Here is a 25,718-nt window from a genome sequence, read left to right as displayed (position 1 = left end):
GGATGGTTCGGAAGCATCCTGGTCCGACAGTGCCCGTGATTCAGTCGTCAATCCTTTTTGAGATTCCCGTGTGTCTAGTAGCATATACATGCTTCACATTTATGACAAAGCTATGGCTTTCTCGGCATTTAACTATTTGTGAAGGGGGTCACACTATTACTTTCAAACTCTTCTTTATTTAATTGCTAATTGCCCATTTCCTTAATTTCCAAGTTTTACATAGGTGAATTCTCCCACTAAAAGAGCAAATTTTACACACACACACACACACACACACACACACACAAAGCTCAGTGTTAGTCTTCTATCTTGAAAGTTTCCAAATTATAAACTGTGGGTGGGCTTTAGGAAGGAAATGTGTTGAGAAATCATTGTATTCATCAAAATGTTCATAACTTTAGTTTTGCTTATGAATTGTTTGGGGCATTTAGAAAACTTCTCGAAATGAATTCCTTTTAGTTCCAAAGCCCACCATTCTTTTGCTAATCTGTAACATCATCACCTGCTTACCTGAACAGCTGGAGGCATTCATCAACGGGGAGACTTGGGGAGCAGGCTGATGAGAAGTCCGCCCTACTACCTCTCTGGACCTCTGCATGTGAGGGCAATGACACTATTCGTGTCTGGGTGAACTGAGGTGGGATCTGGTGACATCATATGGAAGTGGACGTGCCTTGAACAAGGTAGGATGGGCACAGGGCTCCACTGCTCAAATGAATGCATTTTTCCATTCTGGGAAAGTATTTGTTGAGCACTTACTATATACCCAACATCGATTAAGATTAAAATTGTTGGGAGGTCTTCCCCGGGGGAAGTGGCTTTGAGGGGGTCTCTGAAGGAAGAAGGCTGCATCGTTGGTATCTAAATGTGTTGCCTTTATAGACAAGCAGACCTGGGTGTGAATCACATGCCTCATTTCAGAGGCCGTGTGACTTTGGGTAAGTTAGCTCATCTTTCTGATGAGTTTCCTCATCTGTAAAACACAGAAAACACATCACAAGGTTAAGAAGATTATATATGATGACATGGTAACTGACCGAAGTGTCAAGCTGTTTCAACGGGAGAAAAGAAAGATTTTTCCACAAATGCTGCTGGAAGAACAACTGGATATCCATATGGGGAGAAGATGAACTTCTGCCACTACATCACTCCACACACAAAAGTTCATTTGAGATGGTTTATAAATGTAGCATAAAACCAGAGCCATCCATCTAAAGAAAGCATAGGAGAATATCTTAGTCACCTTGGCCAGGCAAAGATTTCCATGTCAGGCCATGGAGAGCACTAACCATAAAAGATAAAATTGATAAGTTAGACTATATCAAAATTAAGAATTTCTGCTCATTGAAAGATACTTTTAAAAAAGCAAAAAGGCAAGACACAGACTGGGAGAAAATACTTGTAATACATATAATCTGACAAAAGACTTATATCCAGAAAATACCAAGAACACTTACAACTCAACAGTAAGAAGACAACCCAATAAAAACATGAGCAAAAGATTTGAACAGAAAGCTCAAAAAAAAAAAAAAGAAGATATATAGATGGTCAATAAATACATGAAAAAATAATCAATACATTTATTCATCCAGAAAAAGCAATTTAAAACCAGAATAAGATACTGCTAGATATCCATTAAAATGACTAAAATTAAAACCACTGATAATTCCAAGTTGTGGAAAAACTGGAACATTCACGCTCTGTGGGGAGGAATGTAAGTGGCACACCGCCATGGAGAACTGGTTGCCAATTTCTTACAAAGTTAAACATACATCTATGCGATGACTCAGCACTTGAATTTATAGATATTTACCCAAGAAATATGGAAACTTACATCCACAAAAAGACTTATGCAAGAATGTTCAGAGCAGTCTCACTCGTAATAGCCAGAAACCAGAAACATCTATGCTCATCCACATGAAAAGATAAGCAAATTATGGGATACCCATTATAATTGAATACTACTTAGTCATAAAAAGGACAAATGACTGACACAACAACATGGGTGGACGTCATTAATAAAAACATGAGCAAAAGATTTGAACAGAAAGCTCAAAAAAAAAAAAAAAGAAGATATATAGATGGTCAATAAATACATGAAAAAATAATCAATACATTTATTCATCCAGAAAAAGCAATTTAAAACCAGAATAAGATACTGCTAGATATCCATTAAAATGACTAAAATTAAAACCACTGATAATTCCAAGTTGTGGAAAAACTGGAACATTCACGCTCTGTGGGGAGGAATGTAAGTGGCACACCGCCATGGAGAACTGGTTGCCAATTTCTTACAAAGTTAAACATACATCTATGCGATGACTCAGCACTTGAATTTATAGATATTTACCCAAGAAATATGGAAACTTACATCCACAAAAAGACTTATGCAAGAATGTTCAGAGCAGTCTCACTCGTAATAGCCAGAAACCAGAAACATCTATGCTCATCCACATGAAAAGATAAGCAAATTATGGGATACCCATTATAATTGAATACTACTTAGTCATAAAAAGGACAAATGACTGACACAACAACATGGGTGGACGTCATTATGCTGAGTGAAAGAAATCAGACACAAAAGAGAATTTACAGCATGATTCCTTTTATGCTAAATTCTAGGACAGACGAGATGAATCCATAGTGATAGAAACCAAACAATTGTCTTTGTGGGAGGGAACTGAGTGGAAAGTGGGACAAAGGAACTTTGTAAGATGATGGACATGATCTCTGTCTCCACTGGACTGATGGTTATGTGAGTGTGTGTAATTGTCTAAACTCTAAAGTATGGAATTGTTGAATCACAATATTGTACACCTGAAACTAATACAACACTGCATGTTAATTATACTTCAATAAGAAAATAAACATAAAAACACCCTCATTGAGCTGAATAGTTGAGATCTCTGCATTTTACTGTATGTAAATTATTCGTAAATACAAAAGGAAGTCATGGTAAAGGACACGGTGCTTGGTGACTTCTCAGGAATGGTGGCTATGGGTATCATAGGCATGGACAGCGGTATCAGGAATTTTAGCTTTGATCTCCTGACCAATAAGCCAGTGGCTTGGTCAGTCATCGCCTTTGCCAGTAGGGTCCTGTGGGATTCATATAAGACTCTCGGCAGGTTCCGGGGTGTTCTTATTGTTACCCACAATGACGTGCCTGTATTCTGCACGCGCACACACACTCTTGCTCTCTCCTCACCGCTCTTTCTCACTGTCTCTCTCTCACACACACAATCGTGGGCCGGCCTTTCCTTTATCCCTCCCTCCTTCCCCCTCCCTCCCTCAAAAAAAAAAAAAAAAAAAAAATCCTTCCTTCCTTCCTTCCTTCCTTCCTTCCTTCCTTCCTTCCTTCCTATCCTCCTTCCTTCCTTCCCTCCTTCCTTCCCTCTTTCTTTCCTTCCTATCATTTACCATCTTTTATCCCACCTCATTCCAAAGCCAATTTAATGTTGACCACTGGTTAAAATGGTGTAGGAAGTAAATGTAAAAACAAAGCCACAAAGAAATAGACACCATTTGGTCCTGAACCCTTGCTAGAGGCAGACTACACATTTGGCTCTGAGCTTCCTGGTCGCAGTGACAAAAAGAGAAACGTGATGAGTTACTGAACAGCCCACAGAGCAGATTAACTTTATCATGAGGCAGTGTCTTGGGCTGATACCTCTTGTTTAGAGCCCCAGGCTTCCAATTTGTTTGCCTGAGTGGTGGATTAGTGGTGAGGAGAGAAGGAACTGGAGATTTTTTTTCACTCTTAGCTGTTTTTCCTGGCAGGGAGACGCTGCGAGTCTCCTTTTGGAAGTGAGAGGCGCTGAGTGACTCCCCACCGTGGAGACAGCATTATTTGTATTCCCAGTCTCTGTGGTCACTCTCTGTGTGCTCGGCCTGTCCCTGCGACGTGGTTTATCTTCACACTGTTTTTCTGTGATTTCAGTTTTGATGTTGACACCTTTTCTCGAGTTAAATTCTGGCCAGACAAGCTTGTTGCTGAATGGCCCATCCCAGCGGAGGTCTCTTTTGGTTCATCTTGGCTGTTTCTCTTTGATTATGGTAGACTTAACATTTCTCCTTCCCCTTCTCAGAGTCATTTTAGACTTGAAAACCTCTTAGCGTTTCAGCGGGAGCTATCAAGTGCTTGGATGGGGGCATTTTTTCCATGGAGAACCCTCTCCCATTGACCCTTTTAAGAAAGAGCTCCCCACGTGCAAGCAGTCACTGGCCTCGCAATATACTACAGGTCCATCTTCCTCTCGTCTGAAAGAGTTACTTCCCCTCGGCATTTGCCATCTGGTAGTTGGAAATGAGATTTTCCGACTGGTCCCTAGAATGAAATCTTGAACTTCCAAGAATGGGGAACTTGTAGGTGTCAAGCACACCAGACTGGGTGTTGGGGTTGTAGACTCCAGGTTAACTTCTGGGGCTGATATTAGGCAAGTGACATAAGCTTCCTGGACCTGCTTTCCTCGTAGTGCTGCAGAGGAAATAGTCTCAGAACGTTGTTGTAAAGGTCAAATAAGATATAACGCTTGAAAATGCTTTGAAAATCTAGTGCTTTAAATTCTTAGTCTGTAAGGGAGAGGAAAAGAAGGACATATATTTTCCCCAGGATTGAATTTGCAAGTTGTATTCTGTGCCTTGGCAGGGGGACAAAAGAATTAGGAAACATATTTCCTGTCCTGAAGAGTTTTTGACTCCTATAGGAGTTTGAAGGATGTACGTAAAATGCAAAACATTTTTTCTCTCTCTTTAAAATACCTTATTTATTTGTCAGAAACAGAGAGAGAGAGAGCACAAGCAGGGGGAGGAGCAGAGGGAGAAACAGGCTCCAAGCTGAGAAAGAGCCCAATATGGGACTCAATCCCAGGACCCTGGGATCATGACCTGAGTCGAAGGCAGATGCTTAACTGACTGAGCCACTCAGGCGCCCTGCAAGACACTTACTCTTGAAACCCCATCTGAAGTCTGTTGTTTTGTCTGAAGATTTGGGGCCAGACTTGTTTCTTCACTCTTTCTTTCTCTAAATAACTTAACTTCTTCCTCCTGACATTGATATTTACGTTTCGCTTACCTCCCTCGAGTGGTATGTTTCAGATAACGAGAATTTCATAACTCATCATGTTTCTTTTATTGCTTTGGCTAACAGGAACCTCAAGGCTACAACTATTGCTTAGTCTAAAAAACTACGGTATCTGGGGGTGCCTGGGTAGTGCAGTTGTTAAGCGTCTGCCTTCGGCTCAGGTCCTGATCCTGGCGTTCCAGGATCGAGTCCCACATCGGGCTCCTCCGCTGGGAGCCTTCTTCCTCTCCCACTCCCCTGCTGTGTTCCTTCTCTCACTGGCTGTCTCTCTGTCACATAAATAAATAAAATCTTTAAAAAAAAACCTACGATATCCAACATGCTTTCCTTTTGCTTCTTTTCCTTACTGATGTCTGACTTTTCTTTTGCATTTGAATTGTCTTATTGAATGTATCTCTATTGGTTCAAGTTGTTGCAGATCTTCTTTGGAATTATAAATAATTTGTACAAATTAATTTGGAATTATTTATACTTCCATGCCAACACATAACAAACACTATTCTATGAGAAAAATGCATTGAGTTCTAATTCTGCATCTTTCCTCCTGTCTTAGTGGTTGAAAAGCAGGCTGTCTGGAATTCTAAAGCAGCCGTGGCAGCCAATGGCCACCACTGAAGTAAATAGGTGCCAGGTGGGAGACACTGGCCACTTTTGAATTTTCTAGATTGGAAGAGGAGCAGAACGAGCTTTGGGCCGGTTCTTTCTCAGCAGCACAGAAGGGTCGGCGTAAGCAGATCTCCTGGTCTCCATTTGTATGTGTACATACAGTCAGTGCTTGGCGTCAGTATTTCTCAGACTTCAACACGTTTGTGAACCCCCTGGGGATCTTGTTAAAACCACCCAAATTTGCTCATAAAATATATAAAAAATAAATTAAAATATATTCAGGAGTTACTGTTTAATAATTTCATTCTCACTGACTTGCACTTGATATGATTTCATGAGTGAGCGGAGAGGAAGGTTTGTTACAGTTCGTCGGTGGTAAGTTGCATATACATCCTATGCTGAATGGCATTTCTTCTGCTACCTTGAAAATTTTAGCTAAAGCCCCAAAGCCAATAATTGGATAATAAGTTCCTAGGGAGTTGCTGCTAGAGAAATCCCTGTAGCACCTTTAATGATGTGGCCAAACCAGCCCAGTGATCTTTAGCCCAACAACGACCTCTAGGCTATGTGAGGAGGACTCGAAGTTCAAGAGAGATCATCAAGGAAATGAATCACATGTCCCGGGCTTTTCCTTCCAAGCCTGGGGCAGGGGTTCCTTCAGGAAACCAACACTGTATCACCAAAGCACCAATGAGGTAGCATGTAAGTCCACTTTGCGCCACCCCCTTTCCCCTGCCCTTAACTGGAAGAGAGGTGGGGGGAGAAGGAGCAGGTGTGGAAGGTCGGTGGAAGTACGGATCATTCTCTAGCCGCATGCAGGTCCGGGCTATGGGAAGAGACAGTGATCAGGTTGTTTAGGGAGAGGTGCTGAGCAATGAATTGCATGGGATTGATTTTTTTTTTTAAGGTTTTGTTTATTTGAGAGCAAGAGAGAGTGAGAGAGAGAGAGAGAGAGAGCACGAGTGGGGGGAGGGGAAGGGAGAGGGAGAGAATCTTCAAGCAGGCTCTGAGCTGAGCACAAAACCTGACACAGGGCTCGATCCCAGGACCCTGAGATCATGACCTGAGCTCAAGGTGGATGTTTAACTGGCTGAGCCCCCCAGGTGCCCCATGGGGTTGATACTTTGATTGAGACTGGACCAGGCCAGAGAGAGCCTTGATTATCAAAATGAGGCTTGTTCTTAGAACTGGCAGTGACTGGAAAGTTAGGAGATGTGTGAAGTGTGGTCAAGGGATAGACAAGGGAGATCTGATAGGACAGGGTGAAGGCAGTGGCTGAGAAAACCAGAGGTGCTTCCTCTTGGAATCCCGCTTGGTTCAGGCCATTCAGAGCTGGTTTCCCATGTCAGCCTGGGCGCACCCATGGGAGTGTATCCTGTCAGTGATCATCGTCTCTACTGAGTGTTTCAGGGAAGAAAGTGTAAGAAACTTCTGGGCTAGACCTTATTTATTTATTTATTTATTTATTTATTTATTTTTTAATGATTTTTATTATATTATGTTAGTCACCATACAGTACATCTCCGGATTCCGAAGTAAAGTTCGATGCTCCATTAGTTGCGTATAATACCCAGTGCACCATGCAATACGTGCCCTCCTTACTACCCATCACTGGTCTATCCCATCGCCCCACCCCTCTCCCCTCTGAAGTCCTCAGTTTGTTTCTCAGAGTCCATAGTCTTTCATGTTTCATTCCCCCTTCTGAGTAGACAGCAAATGGATGAGTCATGTCTTTTTATCCAATCTGCAACCCTGTGGCGTTTTATGGGAGCATTAGACCTTTTTTATATCTCAGCCTCAAGAGATGCATGCTGGTCCTCAAGGAGTGGTCTGGGGAGTAGTTGGTGGCCCCATCCCAAGCTACATCCCCCATAGATACTCTCTCATTTGGCTTTTGTTGCTTTGGATTAGCAAATACTTTTTTTTTTCCTATAAAACGGTTTTAATGGAAATAGAAATATTTCTAGGAAGACAGCCCTGAATTAGTATCAGTCAGTGACTTCGGTAGATGGTCTGATGGGATCAAGTCCCCATCCCTGCTCAGAAACCTCCAGGGGCTCCCCAGGGTCTATGTAATTAAGTCTGAGCAGTGTAGCTCAGCACACAGGCTCCCCAGGAACCAGTGTCAGGCTACTCTTCCAGATTGGACTCCTGACTCCTCCCATCTAATCCTACAGGTCAATAGAGCTCTTCTGGAGTCTGTGGCTCCTCTTGAACATGTTACTTACTTTTCTCCCTTCTTCCCATCACACTCTTCTTTCCATCACTGTCTTTAAAAAGTCTACCCACTGGGCTGGGTTAAGATGCCACTTTCTATCTAAAGTCCTCCTCTTACCTCCCAATTGATTTCTCTCTCCCTTAGGGATCCTTAATGCAGAAACCAGCCCCTGCTTAGATAAGAGGACATTACACATCAGGAGTTAGAGAAAGAGAGGTACAGTTTCAGTGAAATGACAATGCGTGGTTGTTCTATTGGTCAAACACTGGGACTCCTTCAAGCCTATGTCATCAGTCTCTCTCATATTGAATCTAAGGAGCTCTCCTCTCCCTTGAGAGGCACCCAGGTTTCATCCCTTGCTGACCCAAGGTAGTTCTCAGAGGGGTTGCCTTGTAAATTTTATATGTTAAGGAAATGGCTGATGAACGCACCCCTCCTACCTACCCCGCAGTTCTTAGTGGAGGACAAGTCTTTTAAAAAATTTCTGTGTCTGTAGATTTAATGTTTATAACATCCTATCATGTTGTCTGTATGCAATTCTAGCACCCTGTACTGCCTACCAGCCTTAGAATTCTCTGTCTCCTACCCTGATAGATCGTAGATGTCTAGGCAGTCCCTTCATTGGGTACACACGTCCTACCTGCTCTATGTGGTGTACTTTGTACTTTGTTGGTGCTGAAAACTCCAGAGAGAAGCTAAATGGAAGTAAAAGGAGAGCTGTTGGAAGGGGTGAGGGACGAGGGGCTCTTGGGACCCACTTACATCATGCTGCCATTGGGCCTGAGATTGGCATGTAATCAGGCTCAATAGCACTGTTCCCATAAGGCTGTAGACGTGTAACCTGGAGGGAGCGTCACCCGCATCTCCTTGCTTTACTTCTCGTGCCTGCTCCAGTGTGTGTGAGATGGGCAGGCAGCTCAGATGTGGGCTTGGGAGTGAGGGAAGTTGTGGCTTTGACCACTTACTCTGGTATGGGCAGAAGAGGGCTTGAATTTTCCACAGATTCAGCCAGGTCTAAACACCCGGTCCTACAATCTTCCCTGGCTGGTTGGCAAATTAAACACAGATGGGGGCATCTGGATGGCTCAGTCGGTTAAGCATCTGACGCTTGATTTCAGCTCAGGTTATGATCTTGGGTCGTGAGACCGAGCCCTGCGTCGGGCTCTGGGCTGAACTTGGAGTCTGCTCGTCCCTCTCCCTTTCCCCCCTTGCACGCTGTCTCTCTCTCTCTCTCAAATGAACAAATAAAAGTAAAAAAAATAAACACAGATGGTACACCCAGACCAAAGAGAGTGCAAGAGGCATACTAGTGTTTCCAGGGTTAAATTCTCCATAGATCCTCCATGGGATCTTCCAGATTTTATAGTCCACGTTCATTACTCCTTCGCAAAATATCCCACAGCGTTTATTGCTTGGTGCTGGTCAAGTCCTTGACTGTAGTGTCTTGCTATTTTTAGTTAGTTTCTTTAATAACTTCTGTCTTTCTTTGCTTCAGAGCTCATCTCCACCATCGCTTCTTTGCTTCTTGCCACACGAAGCAGTTGAACACGTAGGAGGAAGTCAGTGATTATTCATTGTTTTTCCCTCTAATTAGACCCATTATGGAGTAGATACCACAGGGCACTAGTTTTTAGGGGTGTAGGAAAGTAACTTGAAGCAGTCATCTCCAAAGGCCAAATGTGTAAATATTAACTGAGGTCGCCTCCCTCTCTAGTCCTCAGGGGATTTGAAGCAGATCAACAGACTTTTCAAGAAATAAACCACAAGTAGCTGAAAACACTGAAGTTCAAACTACATCCGGTGCGAGCCTGTGAGAGAGTTTCTGCAGCAGAAGGAAGTTTGCTGTTCCTGACCTCAACTTTAGTATTCTGAGATGATATGGGGGCTGCAAAAATGCTTCTAATCTCACTGACAAAGTTACATTCTTATCCAGAAATCATATCTGGAATTAGAGGAACTGACTGATAGCAGAGAAAAATTTCCGCAGTGACAGTAGACAATGTGTGTGTGTGTGTGTGTGTGTGTGTGTGTGTATACTTAAATAAAGTAATTGGTTAATATTATGGAAACATTATTTCAGTTTCCAGTGGTGTCTTTCTCCATGTGATGTGTATTATTTTGAAAATATGATACAGACATAGTCTTTAGACCACCCCCCGCCCCATGCCTCTGATGTTATTCACACTGAAGCTTTCAACGGGCCAACTTGGAAAGCACTTTTAACTACAGCTCACATCATTAGTGTTTCTGCTGTCTAAGCAGAAAAAATCGGGATGCAACTTAGCAAAGGCCGAGGAAAACATAAAATATGAAGGATAATAGATCTGTTTCTTAAATAGTTTTCTTGTGTAATGAGCATCCTAATGAATTTTTTTCAATTAATGTATTTCCAGTTATCTCAGGGTGAGGGACCCAAGAATATTTTGTTAGAATATTCTGCATTTACCACGATGTGTGCACTTTAAAGTCACTGGTCTCTTCTTGGCTCTTGCTCGGCCAGGCTTTCCTTTCTGAGTCCGCACAGCTTGGTGTCAGCTCCTGATCTTGCTTCTGGGCTCCAGACTGGACTTTCTAGCTCCCTGACAAACATTTCAGAAAAGTCGGATAGATATTTCTAACTTAACAAGCTAAAAGTGACTTCATGATACATCCCCTAGCAATATTTGCATGGATGCCATTGACATCTCTCTGCACACCTGAATCAACTTTGACTTATTTTTTTGTTTCTTTCAGTCAATGGTGAACAAGTCCTGTTGATTCAGACTTTGAAATGTTTAGAGAATACTCTCTCAGGTTCCCATTTCTATTTCTGCTGTCCTTGTTCTGGTCACATGCTCTCATGCCTGCCTGGGTCACGACAACTAATGATTGTTTAACTGGTCTCATGAGCTACCAGGACTCTCTCTCAAAAACCGCCCTTCATGTTACCTGCCATGGTGTTCTTCCCAAAGAATGACTTAGATGATGCCTTTCTCCTGATTAAAGACTCATGGTGAAACCCCACTGCCTACTGAATCTGCTTCTAATCTAATTTTCCAGCCGCATATTCTGCAACTCCCTCCCATCTCCCCACACTGAAACCCAAGAGAACAGCTCACTACTGTTCAACTGTTCAATGAGATACTCGCTTTGATCCCCTGTCCTTTGCTTGGGTTGTTTTCACTCCTAGAGCCTCCAGCAAGACAACATACACTGTCCTGCACCTTCCCCTCGTCCCTCACTCCTGCCTGCCCCAAGCACCATTTTTAATTTCAGGTTTAAAAAAACAGTTCCTCTTGGTGGGTTTTATGGAGACCTTGTTTACATTTCTGCCTCTCCTGCACGTCAACTTGAGCTCCTTAGAAATCAGGGAGTATGTCATTTTTATTTTTTTAAGATTCAACTCAGTGATTTATATTCATCCTTCTTGTTGAGTAAATGAATAAAGGAATCGTTGTCTTTTTTTTTTTAAAGATTTTATTTTTAAGTAATCTCTACACCCAGCATGCGGCTTGTTCACAACCCTGAGATCAAGAGTCACACACTCCACCAACTGAGCCAGCGAGGCGCCCCCTGAATTGTTGCCTTCTTTGTGAATCTTTCTCTGGTCCCTGGAAGCAGAATTATTCTCTCCTTTATGTAACTATACCAATTTGTATTTATCTCCAAGGTTTTTCTCTTTGCATTTGGTTTTCAGTGATGTGGGTTGGTATGTTTTTCTTTGTATTTATCCTGCTTGGGGCTTGAGGGACTTCTTGAGTCTGCGGCTTGCTGTATTCTGCCGGCTTTGGAAAATGCTTGGTCGCTGTTTCTTCAAATATTGTTCTGCCTTCCTTTTTTCCCCTGCTGACCTTGGGACTCTAATTCCATATAATTCTACGGGGTTCCCTATGCCACTCTCTGTATTTTACATCTTCCTTCTCTGTGTCTCACTCTGGATCATTCCCACTAGTCTATCTTCCAGATTACTAGCCCCTTTTCCAGCTGTGTCTATCTAATCTTCTATCAAATCTAGTAATTGAGTTCTCAATTTCTGATATGAGTTTTAGAACTTACATTTGGTTCTTTTTTATAGATTAGAATTATCTTACCATTTATTTTCATGAATCTATAAATCATGGGGGTTTTAATGTATTTAAATAACTCCTTGAATCTCTTGAGGGTCCGTTTCTATTCTCTTCCCCTCCACTCCCTTGGTCATCTCTTTTGGATATCTGATAACCCAGATAACCCAGATCTGATAAATCCCAGCCATGTATATAAAAACCTGCAGAGGTTATATATGGAAGTTTCTTCTTCCAGAGAGAATATGACAAATTTTCCAGCACTATGACACTGTTGGCAATTCTGCTCAGCTTCTCATAGACTTAGAGGCCACTGGCTGCCTCTTCGTAGTTCTCCTTATGAAGCAGCAAATGCCTAAGGGGAAATGCTGCTCCGAATATTGGGCTCCCCCTCTCAGCTCTCCTCCTTTCCTGGATCTTGGACCTTTAAGTCCTGGCTGTCTTGCTGGCCTTGAACTCCAAGTTTTGTCTCCATATCTCTGTGAGATGATGAAAGCTTGGCTTAGGTTTTTTGCCTCTTAGTCGTTGCTTTATGCTTGGCTTCTCAGGGTTTCCAGTCATGCCATGTAGGGATCAGCAAATGCCCCAAGGAGACGTGAGGTGCGGAATGCTGGGCTCACCTCCCGACTCTCCTTTCTCTGGGCTCCTGGCCATTGCAAATCCTGGCTTCCCTGAGAGTTCCCAATGTCTTTAAACAGAGGCTTTTTCATTTTAACACACTTCTGTAATTTGATCAGAGGGATGATTGCTCTGTTATACGATAATCTGCTGTAGCTGAAAGTGGGGTGCTGTTCTCTCACAGCACATTCTCCTGCTATAAATTTCTAGGTGTGTTTCTTTCTCTCATTTATAAATTATTACTTGAGAGCAAGAACACTATTTTATCCCATTTATCTCTTGTAAAATGCCAATTCATTCATTAATTCATAGTATTTTTGGAGCACCCACTATGGGCTAAGTGCTGAAGGATATTTCGGTGAATGAGATAGATAAGGTCTTCACTGCTGTGGAGCTGATGTTCTAATGGAGGGGAAGGTGCACAAGGAAATAGCAGCAAAAATACCAAATAGTAAAAGTTGTTATGAACAGTATTTAAATTAGGATGCTGGGATGGAAGGCAGGTGGCTACATCAAGCTCTCTCTAAGGGGGTCATCATTCAGTTGAGGTCTAAGTGACAAAAAGAATCAAGCTTGAAGAGATCTGGAGTAGATCTAGGGAGAGCGAGGACCAGGGACAAGGGACCCAAGGTGTTTGCTAATGTGGATTAACTTTGTGGGATTCTAAATTAAAAATGTCAACATATATATATATATTTAAAAGAGAACATTACTTTATACGTTTTGAAATGGCTTCTAATTATAAGTGCTAAGTGCATGCCGTGTCTGAAGTACTTCAGTCATTTAGGAATCATGAATATTACTTCCGGCTCCTGAAAGAACTAAGACATCTGCAGCAGGCATAACTTGCTGCAGGAGGGTCCCTCACCCACCAGGGTGGCGGAGCTGAGGGGAAACAATAACTGACTTTTCCTTGCCTTTGAGGTTATCTGAATTTGCAAATATGCTACTTTTTGTTTAACCATCCCATTAATCATTATTTATGTAAAATTATTATATTTTTACTAGGGCTCTGTATCAGTCAGGAGCTTAGCAAAAAGCAAAATCCAACTCACACGGTTCAAGAGACGGCAAGAAAGAGGCTGCTTACGGGGTGTGGACAGGGCAAAGGGAACACTGAGGGGTGCTGAGGTCCCCAAGGATTAGCAGTGGTGGGAGCCATTACTGTCCCTGGCCTAAAGGGACAAGCGGCGTTACAGAATCCATGCCTTCGGTCCGGTGCAGCTGAAGTCAGGGAGGGCTGTAGCCACGGCCGGGTAACACGGCTGGGCAGGAAGGGAGCAGGAAAGAAACCCTGTCTTCTCTCTCCTTCTGCCCCATCTTGAGGCGCCTCCCTTGGCCAAACCCACCCAAGAGCCAGCGGGCAGTGGAGCCTGGTGGATGCAGTCCACAGGAGTTGGCCTGCAGGGCTCAGAGCAGCGTGGACGAAGGCCAAGGAGAGACCCAGGGGAGGAAGCTTGGGGGCCACGGGCGCAAGCGCTCACTTTAGAAACAACAGGAGCTAACAGGGCTGAAGCGAGTGCAGAGGCCTCTTTTGGAGCACCTGCCTCCCTAGGACCTGTGCGACGTAAAGCGCCTTTTCCCGACCACGGGTAGAGAGCCTGCAGGATTTTCAGTCATGTCTTTAAGGGTAAAAAATTATTTTAAGGAAAGTGGAAATTAGCTTGGGAGACTCAGAGGGGAGTTCTCAGTGGAGTTTTGAAGGCTTGTTTTCAGGCAGATTCTTGTGTTTGTGCTGGTGGGAGGACAGGATGGACCAGCAGAGAGTGGGAATGAAGGTGCAGGTCAGGGTGGGGGGCTGGGAAGAAGGGGTCTGTGGGGGGACGTGGATTGCTCAACGTATAACCACCGATGTCCCCCAAAGCTTCTTTAAATCTAGTCATATGCTAAAGATCTGTTTGCCAATGAAAGGCTCGTGACAGTGCTAGGAGTGTGGTTTTATGACACTCAAATAGTTATCTTTTCACGTCAGCAATTAAAAACAGCAAAATCTTCAAATGTCATTGCTCAGCATATACAAAGGCCCCACACATACTTGCCTGCTTACCCTCCGCATAGAACGTCAGTGCGCCCAGGCCCGGAGACGGGGTGGACTTCGGCTCAGTTCTGTTTAGTCCCTGTCTGACATTTTGTCTAAAATTTCCCAAAATGAATAATCTCTCATTCTACATCTGAATATCACGTACTTTTTTGGTCAGTATGTTTTTGTTAATGTCGAACTTACATTTCCATAGTTTCTCTCTCACATTGAAAACAGGAAAGTTCTCAGATGGGGAAGGGCACGGGATACATCTTACTGGATCAAAGGGTGTGCGTACCATTTTGTTCTTGAGAGCTTGAAGTGAAGCTTAGTATTTACCATTCTCTTTTATAAATCTTTAACTCATTAAATTTCAAGCAACTCTGTGAAGTAGGTACTCTTATTATTATCATCCTCATTCTACATGTGGGGAAGCATAACTGCAGTGCAGGGGGGCTAAGTCCCTCACATGAGGCCACACGGTTCACAAATGGGATTAACGCTGAGATTCAAACTCAGGAAATCTGGCTCCAGAGTCTGTGACCCGCACCACTGTGCCGGGCTGTCTGCATTCAGCAAAGGCTTGAGGTCACCATAATTCCACTATTGTGGGGTTGAGATTTCCATATTATGAATTGAAGTGTGTACCAAACATTTAAACCAACATTTTCAAAAGTGTCCAGTACGTAAGCCCTGACCTTAAAAATACTGCTGATCAGAATATCACCTTTGCAGAATCCATTAATGTTTCTTTGGGCCCATAAAAGAAAAAGATTTAATCAGCATTTCTTAATATGTGCTCTCTGCAGGAATGCCCTTATAGGATGCTCCCTGTAAGAAGTTTCTATTATCACATCAGTTCGGAGAACATCACATGCTTTATCCATGCAGTTGAGAGCCACAGCTCACATGTTAAAGGTACAAAAAGTCCTCAGGAAAGACACCTGGTTAACCTTTTTCAATCTAGAATTTACCAAGTTAAATTGACTAAAAAATTATTTTTTCACAAAACACTTATTAACAGCCTAGAGAGCCAGTGTTGTACAGTTTTGAGCTGGTTCCTTAAAACGAAAGCATGGGCTCTGAGATTTCTAGAAGGCAAGCAAAAAGTGGAGAGGGGCTCAAGAAAATGACCAACAAGTGGAAGGAGGATATGGGCTGTCATCTTCTTGCCTACACTATTCGAATTCACTTTTAAGGGCTACAATAATCTGCTCAACAGGCATTTCCTGTCGCTGAACACTGTCATCTGGTCATCTGCTGGGTTGCTTTCTGATCTGAGGCAGCTCTGGATGCAAATCGGGGAAGAAAAGCAGAGAATCTCTCTTGCCTTCCCTGTGTGTGCTGTAGAGATCTCCTCAAATAGCCTTGCTTTGTTTGACATTTTAGAGTGATTTCTGAATGTTCAAAAAGGGCAGATTCTAAATCCAGATCTGGTGAGAAACGCTGTTGCTTCTCTGAGAAGAACAGCCCCGGAGCGCACACACAGATGTGAAAAGGAGATCTTTTTAAAACAGAAATGAGAGGAGAGAGAGAGAGAGAGAGAACTTGCGAGAATTTGTTATTGTTGATGGCTCTGCCGTCCTGGTAATCACTCCGGGCTATAATTTATCTGCGGCTGGGCTGGGATTCCCAACCACATGCTGAGAATGTGGCGAAGAGCATTGTATTCTCTCTACCATAACACTTCCTCTCTCGATGCCGGCCAGATTTGGGTTTATTGCATTTTCGGAGAGCTGGTTCTGACCACGGTCTGACTCCGGTTCTGTCCTCTCCTCCCATGCCTTCCCCGTGGTAGTAACCCCTCCTCCCATCTTTTGGTCCATCGGGACAACACCCAGTCCCAAGAGCAAGACAGGGAACGACTTGGCTTTCTCACAGTCATCACTGCTTCTCCCGTTTCTCTGCCTCGACTGGCTCCCGAGCCACTGTTGCGTGGACCCTCCACGCTGCGCTTCAATTTTCCATTAGATTTGGGCCTGCTCCGGCAGGGAGGAAACTGCTCTCTGGAAGTAAACTTGTGACCTGTGCAAAATGAATTCACTTTTAGACGGCACCAGAGGACCATTTAGTAAATTACTTTCATTGCACAGAATACCACCCTGGTGTCCTGGAAGATGGAATTGGTGTCACATGGGTGAGCTCTTTTCTCCCTGAGAAAAAGCAGTACTTCCACAAAGGGCTCCGGCAGGTGCGTGAGCCTGAGTCTGGCTGGGGGATGTTAGGAAGGGGGGGTCTGTCAGGATGGGGCAAGCATGGGGATCCTGTTTGTTCCCTAAAACTTCTAGAAGTGGGTCGGGAGGGTTTTCTGGGGACACGGAAACTAAATTCTTGACCACAGTTTGCTACAGTGACATTAACTAATGATCCAACCACAACAATGGCAACAACATTTATTTAGCTCCTACAGAATTCTGGCACAGCGGGAGAGACTTCACACATATTATGTCACTTAATTTAGCAAAAACATTATGAGATAGGTGTTTTGATATCACCATTTTATGGAAATGAGACTTTAGAGAATTTAAGCCTCATACTTAAGGTCAGGCACAGAGAATGTATTGAAATGAGAGTAGAAATTCAATCGTTCATTCGACAAATATTTTTGTTACAGAAACACTTCTAGATGCCAGCGATAAAGCAGGGAACAAAACCTCAAAAAGTGAATATAGTATATTAGATGATGAAAAGTGTAATGGAGAAAAATAAAGCAGGATAAAGAGATGGAAAGCCTTTGTGTGGATGGCGGTTCTATTTTATGTGGGAAGGTGTCAGGGAAGTCGTCTCTAACAAGGGGGTATTTAAGTATAGTTGAAGGGAATGCAGAAATGAACCACGTACATACTTCAGAGACAAGGAAACAGTAGGAGCAAGGGCCCCGTGGTGGGAGTGTGCTTGGTGTGGGCAAGGACAGAAGGAGACCAGTGTGCCTAGAGCCGGAAGGGTGAAGGGAAGGGTAAGAAATGAGGATAAAAGCCCTTATCCATAAGACCTCTAAGAGCTTCCTCGCCTCTTTTGTCACAGGAGGACGCAATGAGGAGATGGCAGCTATCTACAAACTGGGCGTGATCCTTCAGTAGACATTGAATCTGTTGGAGCCCGCATCTGGGATTCCCAGAACGGTGAGAAATAAATGTTTGTAAGCCACACAGTCTATAGAATTTTTGTTAGAGGAGCTCAAATGGGCTAAGACACACCATAAACGCTAATAATGGTCCTTCCTTTTGCCATGTGTAATGTCAAGCCCCTGGTACCCTTTAATCGCCCAGAGTCAGGTGGCCCAGCCTCTATGCCCCGGAAAGAGAAATAATCACCCCTTAGGTTTCTGTGAATGGATCACAGATGGATGCTCTAATTCTTCACTCTTCCAGCTGGGGTGAGAAAGGAACAGTACCCCCTTCACCTTCACCATCCCTTGTACTTTTAAAAACTTGCATGGGGGGTAGGTGCCTGGGTGGCTCAGTCAGTTAAGTGTCTGCCTTCAGCTCAGGCCATGATCTCAGGGTCCTGGGATCAAGCCCTGCGTTGGGCTCCCTGCTCAGTGGGGAGTCTGCTTCTCCCTCTCCCTGCCCCCTGCTCATGCTCTCTCTCTCTCTCTTTCAAATAAATAAATAAAATCCTAAAAAAAAACTTGCATGGGGAAGTGAGTTGTCCAGCAGAACAACTCTGAGGAGGTCCTGCCACCCCCAGACCCACACACCACCATGAGCCACAGAATGGACAACCGGCTCTGAGTCTTGCCACATTTCTTCCCGAGAGACTTCCTGGACCAGCCTCATGTGGGTCATGAATGTTTTTTCCCTTAATCCGTAGTCCCCATCAGATAAGCCCTCATGGCGTGTTCCCTTATCCTTGCATTACTCTGTACATCCTGAAACCTGACCCTTCTTCCATTTCTCTTCATCTGTGCAAACCCTTCCCTGATGCCCTCTGGAGCTCCCGGGCTGTCATCTGTCACCGGCACACACACATGCTCATCCCCTGCCCTGACGCTCCCTTCACCTCCTCGCTCTGGCTGGAACCTGAGGACATTGCTCTCTCTCCCTGAGGACACTGCTTCTTCTGCAGCCCATTCAAGGAGAGACTTTTGATTTCAGACCCCATGGACCCTAAAGGCTGGGAAAAGGGCAAACCTCTTCCTTACTTGCCTTTGCTACTTCTAATTAATCACTGCTCTTGCTTCTAACTTCAAAGCCCTCGGGCCCTTTGAAGCACATCAGGAGATGTTACCACCTGCTACCCCACCTTGTTGTCATTCACGGACTTCAGTCCTTGGTGCCTCCAGCAGCCGCTCTCTGCTGCCGGTGATAATGTCAAGGACAGCACTCGGAGTTTTCGCTCTTCTCCTGGAGCTTCTCTACACCCTGTGAAAGCTTTATTTTATTTAATTTCTTCTGTAATGCTATGAGGTAGGTACGATCCCCACCCTCATTTTATAGGCGAGTAACCTGGAGGCAGAGAGTAATATACTTTGCCTGGCATCAGGCACAGTTAGTGGTGGGGTCAGGGCTGGGAACACAGTCTGGCCCCAGAGCGTGTGCGCTTAAATACTGTATTAAGCGGTTTCCTTGCTGATGTTCTTGGCAACCTTTACATCTATGCAGAGGACCGTTTGACACCTTGGCCTGTCTGTTCTTTGATGCCCCTGGCTCCTCTGCTTGACCACAACTATCCGTGCCTGTGGTCACACCCATGGCCTTGTCATCAGTTTTTACAGCAGTACCTGATGGATTTCGAGTTTTCCACTCTTTGACATCACCTCCTGTCTTTCTAACCCTCCACAGTAGTACTCCCACTTCAGAAATGCCTCAATCCAACAAATGCTATTGGCTCTGTGTTATTTCATGAGTATTAACAACCCCCCCCCATTTGTTTTTTCATTTCCTTGCAGTGGATGATGGCAACAAGTTGAGGGAGTGCTTCCCGATTTATCAAATGTTGCATAACAAATCGCCACAGAGCTTAGTGGTTCAAAACAGCAAACATTTAATTTGCTCACAATTCTGTGGGCCAGAAATTTGAGCAAGGCTTGGCTGGATGGGTTTTCTACTCCACGTGGCAGCAGCCGGTGTCCCTCCTGAGGTGGTTGTAGGCAGATGGTGGCTGGGATTGGAAGGTCCAAGATGGCTCCACTCACAGGTCTGGAACCTGGGTGGTCGTGGCTGGGATCTCTGTCTTGCTCTCCCTCATTGGCTCTCAGTTCATGCAGGGTTGCCTCCTGGGTCTATCTTGGGCTTCCTTACATGACAGCTGGATGTCAAGAGTGAGTATTCTACTTGGCAAAGCTAGAAGCTGCGGAAGGTACACAGCAGCCCTTCTGGGGCATTCTATTAGTCCAAGCAAAATATATGCTGAGCCCAGATCCGCAGGGAGGGTAAATAGACTCCGCCCCCTGGTGGGGGAGTGGCAAGATCACATCAGGAAAGAGCATACGTATGGGGGTATTGTTGCAGCCATCTTTGGAAACACAAGTTAATCGGGATATAGCACTACAATTTCTCCTTTGCAAGCCCTTGTGCCTCCCTTATCCCCTCCCCCTTCTTCCTTGCCTGAGAGTATTCTTGACCCGGTCAAACCCAACCAGCAATCCACTCCATGCCCGCGTTTGAGTCGCTGAATGTTTCTGGAGAAAAATCATGCAACTTTCTGACTTTCTAATAGAAACATTCTAACTTTTGTTCCAACCAGCTGGCCTTCTTTCAAGTCCAAACGCCATGCTCCTTCCAGTCTCGGGCCTTTGAATGTGACATTCCCCCAACCGTTTGCATGGCTGCTCACATCTCAGTTCAAATCATTCCTCCCAGAGGCCTTCTCGGAACACCCTAGTTAAGGGAGATGTCACCTGCCACCTTGCAGACACCCTGTATCACATTATCCATTTTCTTCATTGCAATCACCCTCTAAATTTTGCTTATTCATCAAATTGTTTCTGTGTTTACTGTTAATATCCTCACCAGAACGTTAGCTTGTTGAGGGCAAGGCTTTATCTTGCGATTCCCAGAGTCTAGATGAGGCTGGCACAGACTATGTACTCTGTAGCTTTTTATGGGCTCGCTGAACCGGTGCTTTTTGATTGACTGAATAACGTAAGTAATTCAAGCACATGAGAAAATTTTCAAATAACATCAAGGCATAAAATAAAACATAAAATGATCCTCCTCCCTTCTCTGGGTCCTACTCCCAAGAAGTAAGTTGGTTTGGGAAGTTGTAGAATTTAGCACATGACCATCATTCCTCTCCTCTTCTATTATTAGAAGTTATATTATTGTCTAGAACGTCTTCTGTTTGTTACCTTTATAACTGTTTCTCGAGCCCCCTTTACCTAAGAAGAGAAAATGCACCACAGACACTCCCTTCCCCTATTCTCCCGCTCCACCCCCCTCAACTTGGGTCATTACTTTTCCATGATCAAGGTTTATTACATTTATATTCTGATCTGTAACTATAATGAAGTTTCCTGTGCTTTGACGATAGGTTAGTTTCTTAAAATCGAAAACCATTAAATGGCAATTGGAAATTATAATTATGTAAATATTATTCAGTGGAGAACCAAGTAGTTTGATTAGACTTGTACAGAAAGAAAAATAATCCTAAATTACCAAACTCATGGCACTCACAGGAGAAAAGATCCAGTCTTCAAGGTCAAATGAGTTCTCTGTTTTCCACTTCATAGAACTTTACTTGCTAAAATCACGCTGCAGTTTAATTTGCTTTGATTTGACATTTGACATTTCTTGACAGCTTTCTTTATCTTTTCCAAAATCTCTAAAGGCCTCCCCCTTTTCTTGTTGATATGAATATAATAAAATAAATCTTTTTGTTGAAGCTACTGAGGGCCAGGCACTAAATATTTTGTATGCATCATTTCATTCAATACCCACAATGACCCTATGAGGTAGAAATTATATTTACAACCATTTTTAAACAAGAAAATTGAGCCGAAGAGCAGGCAAGTAACTGTTCAAGGTCACTACTTAGTTTGTAATTTTTGTAATTTGAACAAAAGCAGTCTGATGTGGGAGATGGAGATTTTAATCATGTGATGTATTTATCCAATTAGTAAGTACATCAAGCTTCTTAATTATATTTCCATTGAAATAAAACTATTTTTAAAATGGATGGCTTTAGGAGGGGGGAGGGTGGGTGGAGGGGATTCCCGACTTCCTGTTTCAATGTGAATTTCAGGTTTCCTGCTGCTGCATAGCTGTCATCTTGACATTTTATTTTATTGGACTTCTGGTTTGGTCCACACGTCTTCTCTTTCTTTTGTTTAGGTTTTTGCTGGCATACAACAAGTAAGTTTTCAGAAAGGATAACTGGAAACTAAAATTTGTGAATCCTGGCATGCTTAAAAAGTCCTTGCATTGCATTGCCCTCACACTTGGTTGATGGTTTGCTTAGCTATAGAATTTAGATTGAAAAGAATCTATCTAATTTACTATCTTCCAGTATCCGGAATAGTTGATGAGAGGTCCGATGTCAGTTCCTTCGCAGATATTTGACCTGCCCCCCCCCCGCCCCCTATGGCGAAGTTTTATGTTCTCCTTATCTTTGATGTTTCAGATTTCCTAAGATTATGTTTAGGTGTGGGCCTTTGTGTCCAGTAATGGGTGCATCCTAGACTTGTTTTTGCTTCTGCTCTAGGAAATTTTCTGCGATTTATTTAATTTTCTTCCTTCCCGTTCTTATTTTTTTCTCTCCTTCTGGAACTCCTGTGAGAGTGGTGTTAGAATTCCTAGAGGGAAGTTAGACTTACCATTCTGCTGAAGTTTTTCTCCTCCTTTCCTTTAAAAACATTTTTTCCCCTCTTTTCCTTTCCTTTTTAGTCCTTCTTTTAAACCTCAGCCTTTTGTGACTTTGTCTTCCGGGCCTCCTAATGATTTTTCTTTCGACAATTATGTATTTCATTTCCAAAGTATCGCAGTTGTTCTTTGCACAACATGCAAGTATCCTGTTCCATTTTGATGGCTGCCGTCTCTTTTCCAACCTGTGCGTGCACTTTAGTAATCAGTCGCTCTGTTTACCTTAGAGATTCTTTCATGCCTTTGGTTTCCTTAAATGTTTGCTGAGACTTAGTGGCTTCTTTTATTTGTAATAAAAAGATTAGATTTTTTTTCCATATGGGCCACTAAGGTACACTTCTTTGGCAGCTGAGTAAATCTGTTTCCATAGCAGGTCTCACCATCTTTCCCTTCCAAAAAGATGTCTCCGAGCTATTCATACTCTGGGGACAGTTCACACTGCTTGCTCCCCACATATAACCTTGTGTATTTTTATCCATCTGAAACCAGAATAAAGTGAGTATTATGGGAAGGCTTTAGGGAAAAAGGCATTGTAAAAAGTCCAAGTGTGGTTTGAGGGATAGTTGTGAAGAAGGGGAGTCTGTTTTATAGGGGCGGTTCTGGCATGGGTTAATGTTTAAAACTGCCCATTGTGTACATCGGAACCCTAGGGGGTTTTTGTTTTGAATGAAGACTTTATTTATTTATTTAAGATTTAAGATTCATAGTGAAATTGAGGGGAAGGTACAGAGGTTTCCCATATAACCCCCTCTTCCACAAATGCATGGCCTCCCCCCCATCAATATTCCCTACCAGACTGGTCCATTTGTTACAACCGGAGTCTACACTGACACATCATAATTACCCAAGTCTATAGTCTACAGTAAGTCTTGGCGCACAAAGATATGATGACACGTACTCATTACTACAGTATACAGGGTATTTTCACTGCTCAAAACGTCCTCTGTGCCCCTCTTGGTGGTCCTTCCCTCCCCCTGGCAACCCCTGGCAACCGCTGTTCTTTTTACCGTCTCCACAGTTTTGCCTTTTCCAGAATGTCATGTTATTGGAATCATATAGTATGTAGCCTTTTCAGATTTGCCTCTTTCACTTAGTAATATGCATTTAAGGTTTCTCCAAGTGTCGATAGATACCGCTGAACTGTTCCGTTGTCTGGATGTACCACAGTGTGCTTACCCATTCAGCTACTGAGGGACATCTTGGTTGTTTTCAGTCTAGAGTGTTTTTAATGGTGGTGAGTTTTTTCTCCTTCTCTTAAAACCTCTTTGTCAGAACTATCTCCTCGAGCCCCTGGTTATCTTACAAAGTGATGGCCCGGCCATCACCATTAGGAGCACAGCAGACCTCCAGGACTCAGAATACAGAGCAACCGTTTCAGCCTCGATCGTCTAGAGAAGGGGCTGGGCAGCAACCCTTGGACCAGCTCTGGCCTCTTCCTAACTTCTCATTTTGTGCCTATATTACCAATAACATGTATTTTTTCTCTTGTGAGTATAAGATCATTGTGAAAATGGGAAAAATTCAGAAGAGTGAGAATATTAAATATCGTGCAATATTCTAGCACTCAGAAAAAAGGTGAAAAGTTAGGTAGCATACAATGTATACAGTTTTTGTTTGACTTTAAAAAAATGTATAGCTTGTGTATTTAAACCTTCATTAAAACACGATCTTTGATGGTTGCATGGCATTTATCACGTGGGGATACTACATTCAATTTTTCTCTACTTTTGGTATTTGGGATATTTTAAAAGCTTTTTCTTTTTCTTTTTCTTTTTTTTTTTAAAGATTTTATTTATTTATTCGACAGAGATAGAGACAGCCAGTGAGAGAGGGAACACAAGCAGGGGGAGTGGGAGAGGAAGAAGCAGGCTCATAGTGGAGGAGCCTGATGTGGGGCTCGATCCCATAACGCCGGGATCACGCCCTGAGCTGAAGGCAGACGCTTAACCGCTGTGCCACCCAGGCGCCCCTAAAAGCTTTTTCTATTATGACTAGTACGATGAGAAATACGATCTTTCTTAGTTTTCCTTTTTTGTTTTTGCGCATCTCTTAGTTCCTTGGATTAATTCCTAGAATGGCAGATAATAGGCCCAAGTGTTTCAACACATTCTAAAGCTTTTGATACATGCTGCCCAATTGTCCCTCTGTTGATGCCATCTCAATGGATGTACTTTCTGTTAGTGTGTAAAAATTCCCTTTTGACTGAACAGCATATCATCTTAAAAAAGAGAGAGAGAGATTGGGAAGAAAAGATTTTCTATCAGCATGATAGGAGACAATATTTTTCTGCGTTTTTTTTCCTTGAATTTTAAAAAAATTCTTAGCGACATTAAATATCTCTCTATGTATCCCATTTGCATTTCTTCTTTTGTCCTTTTTCCTTTCGGGTCCTTTGCCTATTATTCTGTTAGTGTGCCTCTCTTTTATTAATGTATTTGTGAGACTTTATAGATTAAGAATTTTTCTCTTCCTTATATTGACATGGATCTATCTCTCTATATAATCAAACAATTTATTTAAATATTTTTAATTGAAATCTTGCCATTGTTGCATTTCTAAAGCAGGGGTGAGATGGGAGCCCCCAGTGGGAAGAGATGGGCCTCCTCTTGGAGGCATGGAACCTTGAACACTGTTATCATTTTGCAAAGCTCCAGAGAAGCAAAACAAAGGAAACAGCAGCTTTGAAGGTCCCTGCCAAACTCCGAAGAGCAAAAGAATTGGGAAGAAAATGAGGCTTCTAAGAGGATGGCCAAACTTTCAACACCCCCTCGGAACCCACAAAACAGAAACACAATCATCTTCGTCTCACGATTATAAAGAAAACAGAAGGATAGTGGTTTTCTTGGTCTCCTTAATTATATTGAAAACCTCAGATGGAAATGTTTTTTGAGACCAAGTGGCCAAAGCTTTATGGCCAGGACAGAATAACTCAGAGTAGAACTTCAGGTACCCAAGACCTTTCATCCCTAGACAAATGGGGCTTAATTTCTACACCATAAAAGGTTTTAATCTGCACAACTTTCCTACTGCTTTCGAAACAATTCAATTTCAAGAGCAATGGAAGCTAGAACCCACTTTGGAGGTGGCCATTAATTGCTCTCATTTGGACAAATATTTTTGAAAGTTCTTTTCTTTTTTTTCATTGTCACAAAAAATGAACTGGTGCTGCATAAGCAGGTTCTAAAAAAGAGCTTACTATATTGGCAGATAAAAACACAGCACACACTGAAGGAATGTATTACGGACATAAGCCATAAAAATGTTTTCAGTTTCTTTTGGTGTTAAGATACAGCATAAGAAACTAGTCAATTCTGGGAAGTCACTTGAG

The sequence above is a fragment of the Ailuropoda melanoleuca genome, chromosome 6 (genome assembly GCF_002007445.2).
Source record: "Ailuropoda melanoleuca isolate Jingjing chromosome 6, ASM200744v2, whole genome shotgun sequence".
In the NCBI taxonomy this organism is placed as follows: domain Eukaryota; kingdom Metazoa; phylum Chordata; class Mammalia; order Carnivora; family Ursidae; genus Ailuropoda; species Ailuropoda melanoleuca.
The sequence above is the reverse complement of the archived record's forward strand: the minus strand, read 5'-3'. Positions refer to the sequence as shown.